The following is an 18,193-nucleotide window of genomic DNA, read 5'->3' on the forward strand; positions in this document are numbered from 1 at the left end:
TGCAGGCTCATCCTTCAGACAGTTGTTGCCAGTCTTCTGCACACCTTCCATTAAATCAAGTTGCCTTCCATCAGTGATTCTGGAACTTACTAGAACTACTTGCTTCTGTCTGCTGCGTTGCCTCTGGTTACTCACAAGCTTGAGGAGGTAGTTTAAACATTGGCCATTTAGCTAACACAGGCCCACACCCCCTGGCTGGGATCCCACCCGCAACCAGTCTGGGGCCACTAGGTGCCGGCACATGCTGGAACCTAGGTGGCAGACTCCTTTGTGCCCAGGGTGCTGACACTGCGTTCTCTGCACATGGCAAGAGCTAAACAACGTCGTCCATTATGTTGTTCTCACACAACCCACAAGCTCTGCAAGACGTTTGGCAAGGTCACTGCTCCGCAAGAACATAGCGGCCAGGAGAGCAGCGTTCTAGGTAGGTGCCATGGCACTGAGCTCAGGTCAACTGTCCCCAGCAGAGGCCTTTGCAAAGCCCCCGCTCCCCACACACCTGGGACTCTTGTACCAGGAGAGTGCACCCCTGCCCCTTCTGCATGGACAGTCTGTAGGTGAGACATCATCCCCACCAGGCAGAAATGCCCTGGTGGTGCCAGGACATCAGGCTAGGCCAAGAGTGTGTCACCCCGGGGTGACACATGGCCTCCCCAGGTCACCCCTGGGGCCTCCGAGCAACTCGGGCTCTCAGCTGGCCAGTCTGTCTGGAGATGCTGGGGGACGCTGCCGTTACTCATCAGAGGCTCCAGAGGCATCACCTGAATGCTGAGACGGGGGTGTGATTGATGGCGCTGAATACGAAACCACATGTACCTCGTTGGGGAAGCATGGACTCAGAGGCGCACTGTCTCCGGGGGAGATGAATGGGACTCAAGATAACCCTGGCAAATTAGGCATATGTTAGCGCTGAGCGTTGTCAGTGAGCAGGCTGTAAATTACAGACATATTGTAACTCCACAAACTCCTCTAATGAATCGGATGACGGTGGTAATTTTATGCGGAACACACCAGTTTAACCCTTTTAAGAAATTAGCCCCAGGTCTCTAAGATGCCACAAGTCAAAACGCATTTTCAAAGCTGGTGCTTAGCATTTCCAGAGCGAGCCTATGCAGCAGGATGTAAGAACTTCTTAAATTCTCCTGCATATTAAAAACAAACATTCAAGACCCTAAGGGTAATTACATTATTTCGTAGTTAAATTTTGAGCTTTTTTTTTCTCCACACACAATCTTCATTATAGTCCTTTTTTGTCCCCCTAAAACGATCACACTAAATATATGGAAGCCACAAGCCCCAGCGTGCAGTGCATTTCTGGGTGATTATTGAACACATCGGGAGGTGCCATGCACTCCGCGGCTAACGGCACAGAGACTTTAACCTGAAAGGGAGGCAGGAATTCCACACAAATGCACTACCTGCGGTGTCTTGTTGCAGTGATGAAGTGGAATTTATAAATAAAAATAAGATGCCGAGACAAACCCTCTGCATTTTCCGGCCATTACTGACAGAGGCGTGACGTGGTGACAGCTAAGCCGGGGCTGTGAAGCTATTTTAGAATCTGCTGTATATTTTAGTGAAAGTTGCATGTAGAAATAACTGACAAATGAATGTTGATCAAAAGAAAACTCTAAATTCAAATGGGGAATTAAAGGTAATATGTCATTATTTAAAATGTGTTGACACAGTAAAAAGCATTCTTTGGTTCTTACTCAAATGGAAGGAATGCAAAACAGCGCCAGTGGATGTAATTATAGTATAACAGGTACCACTCGGTTCCTGATGTTACAAAACTAGGAATTTTTAAAATAACTGACCCCTATATTGGTGTGTTTTCTCTTTACAGAACATAATTATCTTTTCCTGGATGTGTTAGAGGAGGACATGGTCTTCCCTGAGTCACAGGGCGGCCGCCAAGCCTGCTGTGCCTCTGCTCCTCCATGGCCGGCAGCGCGGGGGACCTCGTGCGGCTCTGGCAGGTGCGTCCTGGGGCCCCTCTGCTGGCCTGCAGCACCGCGTCTCCCCCGAGGGGACAAGCGAGGACCAACTGCCATCGTATCTTACGTAGTGTAATTGCAGCTTTAAGTCTGGTGATCTCCAAGGACCTTGAGGAAAAATGTCGGAATGTTGGCCGTTTCAGTAACTTACGAATATGATCATGAAAGAATATGAATTATTCACCTAAAACATGAAATTCGGGAAAACAGTCTATGTACCTGTCACCTGCCATTCAGGCAGGAAGCAAGAAATAAATTCTGAAATCCCAAATTTCCTTTTGGGAGGCTGGATTCCTCCTTTTGTTAAATTGGACCCTAAAAGTTTAAGCTATGTAAATAGACATTGTTCCAACTCTCTGACGGAAGAGCGCCTTGCAAACTGAGGTCGCCAGTCGTGAGGCCTGTTGACGCAGAGAAAAGCCCAGCCCTGCCCGGCTGCTGGCTCCACACAAGTGGCAGCGGCAGACACGGGCATGCTGGTGGCGGGGGGGAGTGGACGCTGCTTGGCCTTCCTGTCCTCCCGGCCCTTCCCCTCCCCGCCCCTCCCCACCTCTCTGCTGCTGCTCCTCCGGTGGGACAGGCCTGCAGGCTCCTCCGGTTCTCTGGGGTCTGCCTGCAGAGACTGCTCACCAGCAACGCCCAAGGATTGCGAATCTTCTCAGCCCATGAGGTCTTGTTTTCCCTGGCACTGAGTACTTAAAAATCACAGATTCTACCTAAAAATCCCACTTTGGAGCCTCTCTCAAAAGATCAGGCCTGGGATCCCTAGGTAGGTGGCTCAGTGGGTCAAGCATCTGACTTGGCTCAGGTCATGATCTCAGGGTCCTGGGATAGAGTCCTGTATCCAGCTCCCTGCTCAGCTGGGAGCCTGCTTCTCCCTCTGCCTCTCACCCCTGCTCATGATCTCTCTGTCTCTCTCTGTCTCTCTCTGTCTCTCTCTGTCTCTCTCTCTCTCTCTCAAATAAATAAATAAAATCTTAAAAAAAAAAAAAAGTCAGGCCTGATGACATGGAGCCGTCCCTTCCCTGAACCCTAGGCTTGCAGGGTACACAGCAGCACCTCCCTCCACTGCCATCACCTGCTCTAATGCCTCACTGGGGCCCCCTGGCACCCTGACCTGTCCCAAACACCTAGTGTAGGGGCCACCAAACTGTCTCCCTGCCAGCAATTCTCATCTTCGTGTGTCTTTCCAAAGTCTTATGCTCCCAGGTGGGCTTCAGCAGAGCAAACTCAGGGAGTGTTAGTACGCTGTCCTTCAAAGCATGGCCCAGGCCTTCACTCTGCCTGCCAGCTGGTCAGAAGTGGCACCTGAGTACCTTGCTGGGCCTCCGTGTCAGAGCCAGCACCCATCAGCATCTAAGGATGCACCTCTGAGCAGGAGTTTGAGACGCAGTGGTCAGGCCCACAGGGCACTCGGCCGGAGGTGACGGTCAGCTGTCCACTGGCAGCAGCAAGAGGGAGGTGGTAGGTACTGAGAATTCTGGGCCTGATTTTTAAACAATCAAATTAAACTCAGACAGAGCTAACAAAAAAGTGAGCCACACCCACTGTGGAATTCTAGGACAGCCAAGGGGAAATTAAGGGAATTAAGGCCAGAATACATCATCCCGGCTTTTTAAATGGCCTCTCCTCTGGAGGAGTGATCCTCAGTTGGATTTTCACATGCACAGTCTCCAGAGGACCCTGAGAACACAGCCCCCTTCTCATCTGATGGAGCACAGAGCTGTGCAAAGACTAACCTGTGTGAGCCAGGGCCCCTGGGAATTGTACCAGGTGCAGAGTCCAGGACATCACCCTGCTGTCAAGGAGCAGAGTCTCAGGACGTCATCGGCATCTTTCTCTGTGCTGCCCGAGAACAACAGAGATGTCCTGTGGGCTGAGGTCCTCACAAGCCTGACAGCTTGCCAGTGGTGTGGATTCCCTGGCCACCACCGCCAAGACGCCGACCAGGCAGGTCTGCCATGAGGCAGGGATGTGGGGCCCAGGCTCACCTGGGGACTCTGATGCTCAGAGGCCGCACCTGTGTGCTCACCTCATTAGCATATACACCACAATACACACATCATGGTCTTGGTTTTTAATGAACAGAGAATGGAATAGTCACTTCTGTCTGTATAGGTCAAGAAAGTCTTCACCAAAAAGTGCATGTCTGAGCTAGTCTTGTAAGATGAGTAGGATTTGGGTTGTTTGCTCTATAACGCATGCCCTAGGTCTGGTTCTATCTTCCAAACATTGCTGAACTCAGGACACCAGACAACATTCTCCTTGGGCCCCTGGAGAAGACATGTTAGAGGAAGTCTGAATTTTATTAAGTAAAATCTTTGTGCCTTGCTTTGGACCTGATGCTCCCTCCTGTGGGCTCAGGTGTCCTACAACCTTCCCCATGAACTGACTCACTCTGTCCCCCGAGTCCTGCAGGACCCAAGGAGCCACACCTGAGCCCTCATCCCCTGGCCATGTGTACTGCTGGCTTCGCGGAGCTCCTGAGACTGGGGCCCAGGCTCTACCAGATGGCTGCCATGTGTGGTCTGTGCGCACCTTCGCACCATGGCTCTGGCCCTCAGGATGGGCCCGCTCAACCAGCAGGAGCAGCAACATCTTGCCCTGGTCATCCCGTGAGACTCACCATCCAGGGGGAGGAGCAGCACCTCAGCTCCCATTCCGCTGCCAGCAGGCTGGGAGGCAACAGGCCATGAGGGCCGAAACAGCCTCAGTCTTTACCTCTGTAAATGAGGAGCTCCAGAAAACCTCTTCCAGCACTTACATTCTAGAACATAGTTAAACACTGTTATTGTCTGAAACCATCTCCCGTGTATCGCAGGGGATGGCATGCTTGTCCTTGGCTTGCTAGCAGCGTGCAATCCATAGCCGTGTGCACGTGTTTTCCCCGGGTGGTGGTGCTTGTGCATGGTTGCAATGCTGGTGCCTGGCTGTAGATGGCTGTATGTGGTTGAGCACATGGCTAGTTGTGCCTGGTTGTAGATGGTTGTGGATGGTTCTAGCAGCTCTTGTGGTGTGCGCAGGGTTCAGGTCACCTACTCCAGGTGGATGAGCCCCTACAAACACTATTTCCTCATGTTGGCCGTACTGTTTATACCATGCCTTCATCACAAACCTTACACTCAGTCCAGCAAAGCACCCCAAACATTTCAGCTTGGAAACAACAAGATACCATTACCTCCACAGTCCTGGGATGACAGGCTTAGCTGGGGGCTCTCGGGATTCCCCACTTGGCATCAGGAGGGACCTGATGCTGCAGTTGTTGGAAGGCACCCTCCTGGCTCGTCTGGGCCTGTGCTGGGGTTGCAGGAGGGCTGGGCACTCTCTCGTCCTCACTGTCTCTCTTGGCCTATCCCTTCATGTCCAGGAAATACATTGAGTTACTCAAATCTCATGTATTATTGTTCAAAAATTAGTTATAATAGCTCAAAACCCCACGGCCATTGCAAACTACCTTGGGAACATGAAGTAGTAAGTGCCAGAGGTCAGGGGAGCTCCTGCTGCATTGGTCACAATACCATACAGTACCGTGGGGCAGTGGGGGTGCGAAGGCATGAGGCCTCCTGGGGGCAGGGGCACGAGGACTCCTGTGGGAGGGCAGTGGGTGGAGGACCTTTCAGGGAACATCCATCACGGGGAAGCCCGAAGGGTGTCTACCCATGCAGTATTTTGTAAATCTGGGAAAGATGGTAGTTTTTATTCAGACATTCATTAAGCCTGGACAATCACCCCGGGCACCCGGCAGCCCTGTGCCCCATGTGCCAGCAGGACATGTCTGTGGATTCAGTGTGCACCTCTAGGGACCTGCTCTCTATAGATGTAATGTGAACACAAATATACTCATGAGCCCTCACATCAAATATCAGCCATCAGGTGTTAACAACACCCAGCAAAATATGCGTCCCTTCCCATGAACTCACAGGTTCATTTAAAGTGGGGCGAGGGTTGCCTCCTTCATCGTGCCCAGCAACTTGCATTTGGAAATATGTAAAAGCAAGTATAAACCAATTTCCTTTTATTACACTGTATTTGTATTAATTTTATAACGTAATAGTTTTTTATTAATTTTGAAACATGATACCGCTTTTCGGGCGTGTGGGTGAGTCGTCGGGGTGACTTCCGTTCCAGGTAAACAGAGATTAATTGTTGGTGCAGGTGGACACAGTCACCCGAGAGCCCTGCTTCGTGGCACAGTCCAATTACTAGCTAATAGATTGTGTGTCCAGTGAGGCAGCTCTCTACTCCCTCAATGAAAACACACAGGCTTTCTATGACAAATAAATAAATAACCCTTGGATAAAGCAAGAAGGCCATCTACAGTTTGTTAATACTCACATGGAGGAGCTGCTAGCTTAATAAAGCCGTCAAGATTTTGTATTCTGACCTGACCACACAAAGACAGTAAATAGCTAGAACTTTGACTTTTAATACAAGCTGCAGCATTTTTAGAACAAATAGCTCTTGGAGGCCTCAAAGCAGAGCCAAGCCTGGTGGCTCTCGTCCTTGGAACGCAGCGCCCATCAGGCCTTCAAGAAGACGGCTCGGGGAGGACGACCGGCTCTCTGAAAGGAGGCATCGATCTCGTCGCTTAACCCCCAAAACATTCATTGTTTTCAGCCAAAGGATAACAAAGTTATTTCAGTTATTCTTATCAGCCTCCCCTCTTGAGGATACTTCACCTCAGAAACTTCCATCGACTTTCTCTCTCAGACGCTCACGAAGAGCCCAGGGACCTTGCCCAGGGATCAGAATTTAATGGCACAATGAGGTGGCTCCCAGACCCAGTTGTCAGGTGAAGAGAAAATCTTAAACACTTTCAGAAGTCAAGTCATTGGGCAGCAAGATAAAATAAAGACGAGAGGGAAAGAACAGGGTGACTGGGGTAGAGAAGACATGTTTCCAGTGAGATTTGAGTGGGACGGAGTGGTTACAAAACATCAGAAAGTCGTTTGAAATGCTCTCTGAACCTGAGAGTTTCTATTCCGACAGGAAGGCGAGACCTATGTGACTCTTCAATTAACCCTCCTCTAATCTGCACCCTGACTGGGGCTGGAGGCATCAGCTTCACTGAACAGATGGGGAAGTTGAGGCTTGAGGAGCCCAGGCTCTTGCCTGAGGTCACAGACCATCTGAACTTGGCAGTCCGTCTCCTAAACACAGGCAGCCTCTCCCATAGTGAGCAGTTGTAAAGAGGTGCAGAGTGCTGCAGGGGGTGTGCGGAGCCAGGCAAGGAGGGCCAGAGCTCTGCGGGGAGGTGCCGGGGTGCTGGGGTGCAGGATGCTAGCGGGGCAAAGAGTAGGAGGAGGCCGTCAGGGCTCTGCCGGGAGGTGAAGGCGGGTGCAGGGATGCAGGCCCTTGCCTTGGCCTATGGGACCAGATTGGAGGTGTTCCAGAGGCTGACGCTGTTTCTACCTGAAGTACATACTCTCTTGTGTCAGTCTAGGTTAATGTAATGGGAGAGGAATCATCAGGCAGGTGCAGGCAGGGAAAGAAGGAAAGGAAACTGTGGGTGGGGGTCGCCTGTGCCACTGTGGCTCTGCCAGCCCCTCCATGCCCACTGCAGTGAGCTCAGGACCCAGTCGCCATCTCCGGTGGTTCCTACCCACTCCCTGCTCCATTGCCTCCCGACTCCCCTTCCCTCCCTGTCTTCCTTCCTCCCCTTTCCCATGTGCTAGGAGGAGAGCCGGCACCTAGAACAAGGCACCCTGGAGGTGAGGCAGGCCCTCTGAAGGCAGGACAGCCTCAGGTCCCAGGTGTGTAAGGAGCTGTCCCCCAAAGCTGGCCTGGTGACTTGGAGCTTCTCCAAAGGGATATCAATTGCAGGTGGCCCTTGGTACATGTGGCCCAACCAGTCCTCCTGTGGCATGTGCCCCTTAGCAACTGCCACCCTTGACACGGTGTCCTGATAGGGAATTTGCACAGCAGAGAAATGCATCTAAAACCATAACAAGGGATCCCTGGGTGGCGCAGCGGTTTAGCACCTGCCTTTGGCCCAGGGCACGATCCTGGAGACCCGGGATCGAATCCCACATCGGGCTCCTGGTGCATGGAGCCTGCTTCTCCCTCTGCCTATGTCTCTGCCTCTCTCTCTCTCTGTAACTATCATAAATAAATTAAAAAAAATTTTTTTAAATAAAAAAATAAAAAAAATAAAACCATAACAAGACCAAACTTTGATGAGGCTTCATTCCCCTCAAAGTGAAATGAAATTTAAAAACTTTCAAGTTAACAAAAAATTGGAAGATAGTTTAGGTTTTCATCAATTTAGATATCCTCTTTGTTATGCTATGTCAAAGTTTTCTTTCCTTTGGGGGGCTATGCACTGAGTGCTTTAATTGGCCATCTGCTAGAGAAGCTGTAAGCATGGCAGGGGTGGGGGTGGCCTCCTTTCCCCATGATGTCCTTCCTCCAAACGACCTGGTACTGGCTCCATGGGAAGCAGAGTGTCCATCATACAACTGCCAGGTCACCCAGATTCCTAGGCTCGGGAAATAGTATCCTTTTCTAGATCAAAATTCATTTGAAAAATTGGACTCAATCATCTCAAATGAAAGTTTGAAGAGACATGTTGTTTGCCTTGCAACGTAAGGATAGTGTCTCAGGAGAGAGTTACCCAAACTCGTTGTCCCCATCCCCCCCCTTGCCCCCCAAGCACACAGCTACACGTCCAAGTTGTGTGGTTGCTGCTTGAGCCAAGGCTTGGCACGTGTTATCCTGAGCCTGTCGCCATCAGGGTCTCTACCCTCCAGCAGCAGCACTGGCCTGTGACCTGCTCAGGGTTGGCACGAGTTTGATCTCAGAATAAAATTAGCCCCCATCAGAAAAAAAAAAAAATTAGCCCCGATTCCTCAGCCCAGTGGAGATTGTATGACCCTCCCTTCCACTTTCTTAATGGTTTCTTCACTACAAAGCCTCAATCGAATGACCATGTCAGCCATCTCCCAGGTTTGGAATTAAATGTCCCTAACATAAATCAATAAAAAGGAAATCAAAACGGAAAGGCCAATTATTTTTGCAGATGTCTTTGTGCAAAACAACTTTGCATTGAACTCTGGGCCACCTGGAGACTCCAGAGCAACCCTGCTTCCAGGGTCCAGTACGCTAATGTAAAAAGGAACTTTTATGAGCAGACATTACTGACAGGATCTATTAAAATGGAATTACGAGGCTGGCCCATTCACCCCTGAGAGATGCTCCACAAGAAAAGTAGAAAATTCAGAATTCTAAGTGTTCAGTTTCAAACCGACAGAGGTGGGACCCTTGCCACAGCCTCTCTGCCTCTTCCCTCTTCTCACTTCCCGGCTGAGATGATATGACCACAGAACTCCATGTTCATGGTTGTGTGAATTTTTAGTGCACCATTTTGTCAATTAAACAGGAGGAGATACAAGAAAGCCCCACAGGTACATTTAGAATTGAGTGGAGGCTAACTTTCGGGAGCCGGTCCTTCCTGCCTCCAGATGACCTCTCCCAGAGCCCTGGAGCTTCCTCAGCAGAGCGCAGCAAGTAGGCACTGGTCCACTCTGGTCCTGTGCCTGCAGACCTGCCATGCTTTATCACATTTAGTGAAGCCATTTCCTAAATTAATTAGTGTTTGGGGATCAGTGGCCGCTAAGTTATTAACATTATCCCTTCCAAAAGTGTTTACCTTTTAAATGGTACCCCAAGAGCATAATATTTTAAGCAAAGGAACAACTCTCTAATGGTAAAAATTCAGCCACCTGAGCCAATAAGAAAACAGTTTGTGCCTTCATGGTTTTAAGGAGCTGCGTACTGTGTCGACATCTATGGTTGGTTCTGTGAACTGCAGATCCCCAGTTGAATTTCCACAGTGGTCAAGATCTCAGTACTACAATTCTATTCTGAACACTGACAAGTCAAAAGAGAACCATTTTACTTCCACCTGCTCTTCTGATTCCCAAGCACGTTGACTGCTATTTATTCTGCATTGTTATAAGAAACGTGAGTTCTTACTTACAAAGAAGCACAAACTTGGGTGAGTGGCTGCTAGGGATGTGTGATTCCAGTGCGTAAGGAAACAGACCCAGCTCTCATCTCAAGGCTCCAATGTCATCTTTAAAAAGTCAGCAAATGAGAAAAAATACTTTTCACTCTTTTCTGCAAAATGTGACAGCAGTGAGAGCGAACTTGTTTGCTAAGTTGACCCCCTTCTTCGAACACTAGAACGACAGAAAGAGATCTTTGCACTTTTTTAAACCGACAGGCTCTATCTCTTTTCTGGGTTCTCACAGTCCTTGGATGCATTTACCTAAGTAAAAAACAGAAAAGGGGAGAGAGTGGAAACAAAGGGAGAACAGAGTTTAAATGAAAAAAAGAGAAGCTGCGCATGAGCATATAGTTGCAACCATGTCATAAATAAGTCCTCCTGAGTGTATAGATGCAACAATGTCACAAATGAGTCCTCCTGAGTGTATAGATGCAACAATGTCACAAATAAATCCTCTGAATATATAGATTCAACAATGTCACAAATGAATCCTGTGAGTATACAGATGCAACAATGTCACAAATAAATCCTCTGACTGTATAGATGCCACAATGTCACATATAAATCCTCCTGAGTGTATAGATGCAACAATGTCAAATAAATCTTGCTGAGTGTATAGATACAACAATATCACAAATAAATCCTCTGAGTGTATAGATGCAACAATGTCACAAAAAAATCCTTTGTGAGTGTACAGATGCAACAATGTCACAAATAAATCCTCTGAGTGTGCAGATGCAACGATGTCACAACTAAATCCTGTGTGAGCCTGTAGCTGCAACATCACAAATAAATCCTTGTGAGTGTATAGATGCAACAATGTCACAAATAAATCCATTCTGGGATCCGCTGCTTCCACATAGAAGCCCTTAACTGTTCTTTCTGTGCCCAGACAAAGAGCAGGACCTTTGATATTCCTCCAGGAAAGATTTCAGGCTAAAAGATATGTTCCATGCAAAGGTGAAGGTCTTACCAAATATAAGTAGAATGTTACTGCCAGTTCCCACATTCAGCCAAAAGTTGCTTTAAGTTAATTACATACTATCTGAACAAGTGTATACACGTTCAGTCTCTTCTTATCTGTACACATTTTCTCGCACTTTTGTTCTGATTTTTTAAAGAACCTTGACTAATTCACTTTAGCGCGAAGCTAATCCTGCACCAGAGGGCTAAGTATAAAACAAGTGACATTCTCAAATGGGTGACAAAAAACGAGCAGACTGGGGTCATTAAGTGCTCATTAGCTGCGTGTTGTCACATTAACTATGGGGTGTAGCGCCAATTTTCTCTTCTTTGTCAGGAGCCAACACGCTCCCCTTTCAAGAGCAGGCCCCTGGGTGGTGTGGTGCCCAAAGCATGCTTCATTCAGCTCTGTTCCTTTAGGTTCTCTCTGATTTATCTCCGTCACCACCATTTCACAAGTCCACCAGGAAGAAGCTGTTACCCGCCTCTATCGGCCACAGCAATGAGGAGCCAAAATGATCAAGTATCAGAAAAAAACTCTTTGTAGCTGATATACACAGCTGGTAGAGCCATGGGTGTGGACAGAGTGGTTTTATTTGAAGTCATACTTTAGAATCTTAAAGATGGTCCTGTAATCTAGACATGCAGGATTTCCACTTTTTTTTTTCTTCTTCTTTTTTTAAGATTTATTTATTCATCTGAGAGAGAGAGCACAAGTGGAAGGGAGAGAGGGAAAGGGAGAAGCAGGCTCCTCGCTGAGCAGGGAGCCCGACTCGGGGCTCGATCTAAGGACTCTGAGATCATGATCTGAGCTGAAGGCAGATGCCTCACCATCTGAGCCACCCAGGCACCCCTGGGATTTCCAATTTCAATGCCTAGTCACCCTCGGCCCCGAAAAAAATGCCAGAGGTGCGTCTCCAGCACCCGCTCTCAGCTGTGACGGAGAAAGCCCGTGCTCATGCAGCATACCGCTGGTGTACATACATCTTCAGGCTCCTCTATGCTGTCTCCCTGTTCATTCCTCCAGTTGATGTTCTTTTAAAAGAAAAAACTAAAGACCTGCATTTAAGCTCAGTGAGCAGAGGTCCTGCTCCCCAGCAACATGCTTTGCATGGAAAACGTCTGGATAAGCATTTCTAGCACAATTTTAATTATAAAGCAATTCCATCCTCAAACAACAGTGCATTCTGACTCTCATATTTGATGTTGACCAAACTACATCTTAAAGCAATATTGGATTCCTTATTTGAATTCAAGAGATGGACTGACTTCAACAGAACCTGAAACCATGGAGTTGGTCTCAGGGAACACATTGGCTTGGATGTTCTAGGTCAGTCTTTGCTCACAGCAGGCATTGAAGCCGGCAGCCGAAGCTGAAAGAAACTCGATCCTACCAGGAAACACACTCTGTGAGGAGACAAGGACGATGGATGAATGGATGAATGAATGAATGAATGAATGAACACAGAAGTGTTCTAAGGGATTCCCTTACCTGGGTAAACCTTGCCCTGTTGCTTCCTCAGAAGAGGTGGCATTTCACTTTCGCTGCCCACCCTTGGGATTCCCTGCAGAGACACCTCAGGATGCAGAGCTATCTCAGCCCATCAAGGTTATGTGGGTGCCCCCAGGGACCGAGCCTGCATGGACAAGGCCTCAGGCTGCTCAGCAGCAGGAGACTGACCTGCCCGCTCACCTCCCAGGGGCCCGCCCAGGGGATGAAGGGCCACTGGCACAGCCCACGGTGGCCTCCATGCCAGACGTAGATGCCACCTCATGAGCACAAGTCCCTATAGTTAATCTGCAAAGCACCAGAACTCTGTGCTTCTGACACAGTTAATAGTTCCCAGGACTCTATTTAAAGCATTCGGAAGACAAAAGTAAGAAGACAATTACACAGATTGCAGAGACCAGAGAAAGAGGAACAGAGGAAGGGAAGCTCAGAGAGCCAACAACAATGTAACACAAACAGCTCAGCAAATAACGGTGCCACGTCCCAGCTAATAAAACGCTTTAACACCTGAATACATTCACACGCCTGATTAAGCACTGACAGCATACACCCATAAAGGAAGATTATACGTTGTAATATGTCTTCGCGAGAAGCAGCGTATTAACCACTGTTTGTATACTTCTCCAATTACATTCCTCTAATTCCTTCATTTAGAAAACAGTTTACATTATAATAGCCAGCATCACTTCTGTTTTTGAAACAATTGATTATATATATATATATATATATATCCTTCCAAAACTATCTTTAATCAGGGCTTTTGGCACCGTGCATATGGACTGTCTGTCACCTGCTCCCGCCATGCCTAGGGCCTCACAGTGGACGGAAACATCCTACTTTCCCCTCTCTAGTTTTCTGGGAGTAGAGATTGGAAAACGGTGCCTGGCACAGCTCCCTCCCCAGCCCCTGGGCTCTCTGTCCCGAAGACCCCAGACCTCCTGGGCTGTCACATTGTGCAGGACGCTGAGCTGGTGACACCAGGGGTTTATTCTGTGGCCAAAGCCGCCTCTTCCTGACCAGAACCCCCAGATCCTGCCAACCCCACCCATCCAGATCTGGCTAGCATGCGGTCCTCCCTGGGACCAGAGATGCCTGTCAGAAGCCAAGCAGCAGCAAACAGCAGAGCCCCCCCGAGACAAGACATTGGTGAGGATGAGAGTGAGCACTGAGGGAGGCACAGGGAAGGGCACCACCAGGTGGGGCAGAAGAGACCCCGGGGACGGACACAGCCCAGTGAGCAGGGGCTGTGAGGCACTGGGAGCAAATAAATGACCCAGTCCTCGAGGGAACAAGTCCTCACGCAGAAGCTGAGGCTCAGTATGAGTGACTTGTCTGAGGTTGCCTGCCAGTGAGCAGCAACTCACTGGCAACTAGGAGGCAAGGCAGCCTGGGAACCCATGCGCACCACCTCTGCGGGGCTGGGCCATGCTGGACATCAGCCCCCACCCCCAGGCTTTTCCAGGAGAGCAGGCGTGGACTTCTGGGGGAGGCAAGAGCAGCCATCGTCTTTCCTGTTCTTCTCACTAAGCACAATGTACCTTGTTGACATCATATGTAAAATAAACGTGAGAATTCTCCAGAAGATTGTAGAGAAGGCAGAGGGCAGGGGTCCTCAGGGCCCGTGGAACAGCATGGCAGTGAGTCCCCTGGCTTCTCAGGTTGTCTCGTGAATCCCAGTGGGGTCCAGGTAGAGACACTGGCAACACAGAAATACCCACAGACCCAGACAAGAAAAGCTCGCTCCCTCCAGCCAAACAACAGGGACACAGGCAGCCTCATACGACAGACATTTCCACAGTAATGGCTCTACTCCAACCAAATACCACGGAAAAAAATGTCACCCTGTCCTCAGCCCACCAGCAAAAGTTGAGTGGGGAGCCTTGCCCTGTGCCCTCCCTGGGCTACTGTACCACTGCCAAACTCACCCTTTGGGGCAGTGGTATGGGAGGCTGAGCAAGGAAGCTGGACTCCACTCGCCACACCCCCAACCCACCCCGACTGTTGCTGCCAGGACAGCGCCAGAGCAGTATCAGAGGCCTGCCTACAAAGGACAAGGTCCGAATGAGACCTGGAGTCTTCTACCATGATTCACACACTGGCCAGATGTCGACAAAGACCACTCTTCACACGGGAGCCCAGAAAGTCTCAAATGCAACGAGGAAGACAAGAGCAGATGCCAACACCAAAGTCACACAGATGTTAGAATCACCTGATAAGGATTTTAAAGTGGTGATCATACACATATTTCAACAGGAATTGACATAAATGAAAAATAGGAAGTCTCAACAAAGACGTGAAAGGTTTCAGCAAATAAATAGAAACTATAAAGAACCAAACGGCTATTTTAGGACTAAAAAACATTGAATATGAAGATTTAAAAAACTCAAAAGATGTACTCAATAGCAGAATGGAATAGACAGAAAAAAATCAGTGGAGGAAAAAGAGGTAAAACAATAGGTATCCCTCATTGTGACTGACCATATCAGCAAGCTAATGGAGTCACATGATCACATCAATTCGTGCAGATAAAAACAGTTGACAAGTCCTCCCAAACTGACGTATAGGTTTAACACAATTCATATCAAAATCCCGGGATCCCTGGGTGGCGCAGCGGTCTGGCGCCTGTCTTTGGCCCAGGGCGTGATCCTGGAGACCCGGGATCGAATCCCACATTGGGCTCCCGGTGCATGGAGCCTGCTTCTCCCTCTGCCTGTGTCTCTCCCTCTCTCTCTCTGTATCTGTCATAAATAAATAAAATATTTTAAAAAATCCCAGCAAAATTTTTCTTCCGACAGAGACAATATTATCCTAAAACCTATATGGACTATAGACAATAATTATAAGTCGTAAATTGTAAAACTTTTAGAAGAGAAATTTTCAAGACCTAAGGCTTGGGTGAGGAGATACGACAGCAAGAGCCCAACCGATGAGAGAAAACATCAGTGCTTTGGGAGGTGTCCGATGGGGTAGGGCTGGCTTTGCAGGAGGTAGAAGGAACACCCCAGGGCAGAACAATGTGTTAGAGGTTTATTGAGTTCACCACAAGGGAGCGGCGGGCAGGGCAGCAAGGGAGTGACTGTGCCACAGGCAGTGGCGAGATGTTCTAGTTATAAGGTCAAGGGGTGGACTGAGGAAGTATGGGAACCTATGGAATTTCCCTTTTTTGGTAAAACTTAGGAACAGTGTCTGGTTGTAGGTAGCCATTGGTCAGCTAGGGCTGATGGCTTTTTCCAGGTGGGTCACTTAATGGGTCTGTTTGTGTCAGCCTGGTGGTTACTCTGGGCCCTTCTGCCTCTCTCAGATTCCCACTGCTCAAACCCTGTCGCCTAGATGCAGCCTCTACATGTTGGATTCAGCAAAATTAAAAACAAATGTTGCTCTACATAAGACCTTGTAGAGAAGGTGAAAGATTGGAGCTGCAGACCAGGAGAAATGTTTTACAAATGGAACAGCTAACAAAGTATTCATGTTTAGAATAATATATAAAGAACTCTCAAACTTCAACAGTTTAAAAAAAAAAAAAAAACAAGCAGTTCAAACAGAAATGAGTACATGATATTGTTGTCTGAGGAATAATGGTCCCCAGAGAGGTATCTGTGTGCCCAGGCCTATAACCTCCCGAACCCGTATTTTGCATTATATGGCAGAGGCTAACTATGGTTGTGGATGGAATTAAGATTGCTAATCATCTGAATTTAGATGGAGAGATTACCCTGGATTATCCGTATGATTCTGTATTCAGGTTCTCCAGAGAGACAGAGCCAATAGGTGGTATAGAGACGGATTTATTTTAAGGACTTGACTCACATGATTGTGGAGGCTGACAAGTCTCAAATCTGCATAGCAGCTTGCAGAAGCTGATGTTGTTTGCATCTGAATGCCATCTGCTGGAAGAGGTCACTCTTGCTTAGAAGAGGTCAGTTCTTTTGGTTTAATCAGGCCTTCAACTGTTTGAATGAGGCCCACCCCCACTATGGAGAACAATCTGCTTTACTCCAAGTCCACCAATCTGAACATAAATCTCATCAAAAACACTCTCATGGAAACACCCAGAATAATGTTTGACCATAAATCTAGGCAACATGACCCAGCCAAGTTGGTATATAAAATCAACAATCACAGAGCCCAGTGTAATCCCAAATGTCTACATAAGTGGCAGAGGGAGAACCAGAGATAGAACGGGCCTTGAAGATAGAGGGGAGGGACCACAGTCAAGGAATATGGTACATTCTGGAAGCTGTAAGAGGTAAGGAGAGAGATTCTAGAGAGCCCTCCCAGAAGGCACACATTGCTGCTGACACCCTGATTTCAGCCGGGTGAGACCCAATATGGACTTCTCATATCCAGAACTGATAAGATTATAAATGTACATTGTTTTAAGTGACTGTCAGGACACACCTGCCCAAGGTTGGTCTCTCCAGCTTTGCTTCCCTCATCCTTATGGGGAAGTACTAAGAACTTCCTTCCATGAGCACCACAGCTTTCCCTCGGTGGGTATGTAGAGGGAGAGAGGGCAAAAATGAAGAGAATCAGCAGTTATTGATGGGTCTAGGCCATTTGGGGCCGATTGTTGTAGGGGCTGTTGCCAACTACCCGGACGGCCCCTCTGAAGGCAGGTAGGAGTCCTACTGTCACGTGTGGTGCCACACTCTCTCTGCTTTCCCTGTCTTGTGCTATGGCTGCTGGAGCAAGGACCAGATCTGAATAGCAAAAGTCCAGACCACTGGTCTACATGTCATTGGACCATTAACCACTCATGAACTCAAGGGGGACACAAAGTCCACTGTGCCACCTGTAAATGTAAACTGTGCTTAGTATGTCCGACGGACCCTGCGGACATTTGCAGTGTCCTCCACAGTCACTCCTCCAGGTAGATGGCCCCGCTACATCCATCAGTAAGAAAACAGCAAACAGCTGCAGTATGTCCTCATATCGGCAATAAAAAAATTAAAACACCAAGAAATGCCTGGTGGACCAGGCATCTTAGAGTCATAACTGTGGAGGCCGAGAAAATTAAGGCCCTTCCACTTTAAGCTCAGCGTTAGCACACGTCCAGCCATCCCATGGCCCTGGGAATAAGAGCTGAAATTTACCTTACTTCAGTTACAGGAAGAAAACAGCTTACAGCTTAAGGCCCTAGAAAGCCCCCTATTAGAATAAGAACAGAGCCCAGGCCAAGGGCAGGAAACCCCTATTAGAATGAGAACAGAGCTCAGTGCCCTTGAAGGCCCCATATCAAAATGTAAACAGAACTTGAGAAATTCCTCCGCCCCTTCTGGAGGTCCTGGAGACCAGCCCTTAAAACTAAGCTGAAACCCACCTCGGGGGTCCAAGTCCCTGCTCCGCTCTGTCGGGTGCACTTGGACCCAAGCTCGAGCTTGTAAATAAACCCTCGTGTGTTTGCATCGGTGTCGGCTCCTTGGTGGTTTCTCGGATTCGCAATCTTGGGCACAACAATTACCAGGTTTTAGGAGGCATAATTGTTCTCTTGTGTCCAGGACCATCTGCCCAGGACCTCTCCCTTGTCCGCACAAGTGCACTGACCCAGGGGGACCAGCTAAGGAGGTCTCTGTTACCCTAATGCCCCAGCCAGCCTCCTGGCTTCTTCTCAGTCACAGGTCCCGGGACACGACCCCCCACAAGGAGGGCAGGACCTGGCTCACTTCCTGCAGTGATGTCACAGGTCCCCCGACCCTCCCCACACATGGCCGGGCC

General features: G+C 48.6%; 1 long non-coding RNA gene across 1 annotated transcript; it reads right to left on the reverse strand.

The window, feature by feature from the left end:
- Positions 1-1,689: 1,689 nt before the first annotated feature.
- Positions 1,690-18,135, reverse strand: LOC112655952 (uncharacterized). The gene is made up of 3 exons (XR_003133983.1): positions 17,799-18,135; positions 5,176-5,352; positions 1,690-2,105 (listed from the first exon to the last, which is right to left on the reverse strand). It is a non-coding gene; the product is annotated as an uncharacterized LOC112655952 (long non-coding RNA).
- Between the last annotated feature and the right edge of the window lie 58 nt (positions 18,136-18,193).

This window comes from Canis lupus, chromosome 22 (assembly GCF_003254725.2).
Source record: "Canis lupus dingo isolate Sandy chromosome 22, ASM325472v2, whole genome shotgun sequence".
Classification (NCBI taxonomy): Eukaryota; Metazoa; Chordata; class Mammalia; order Carnivora; family Canidae; genus Canis; species Canis lupus.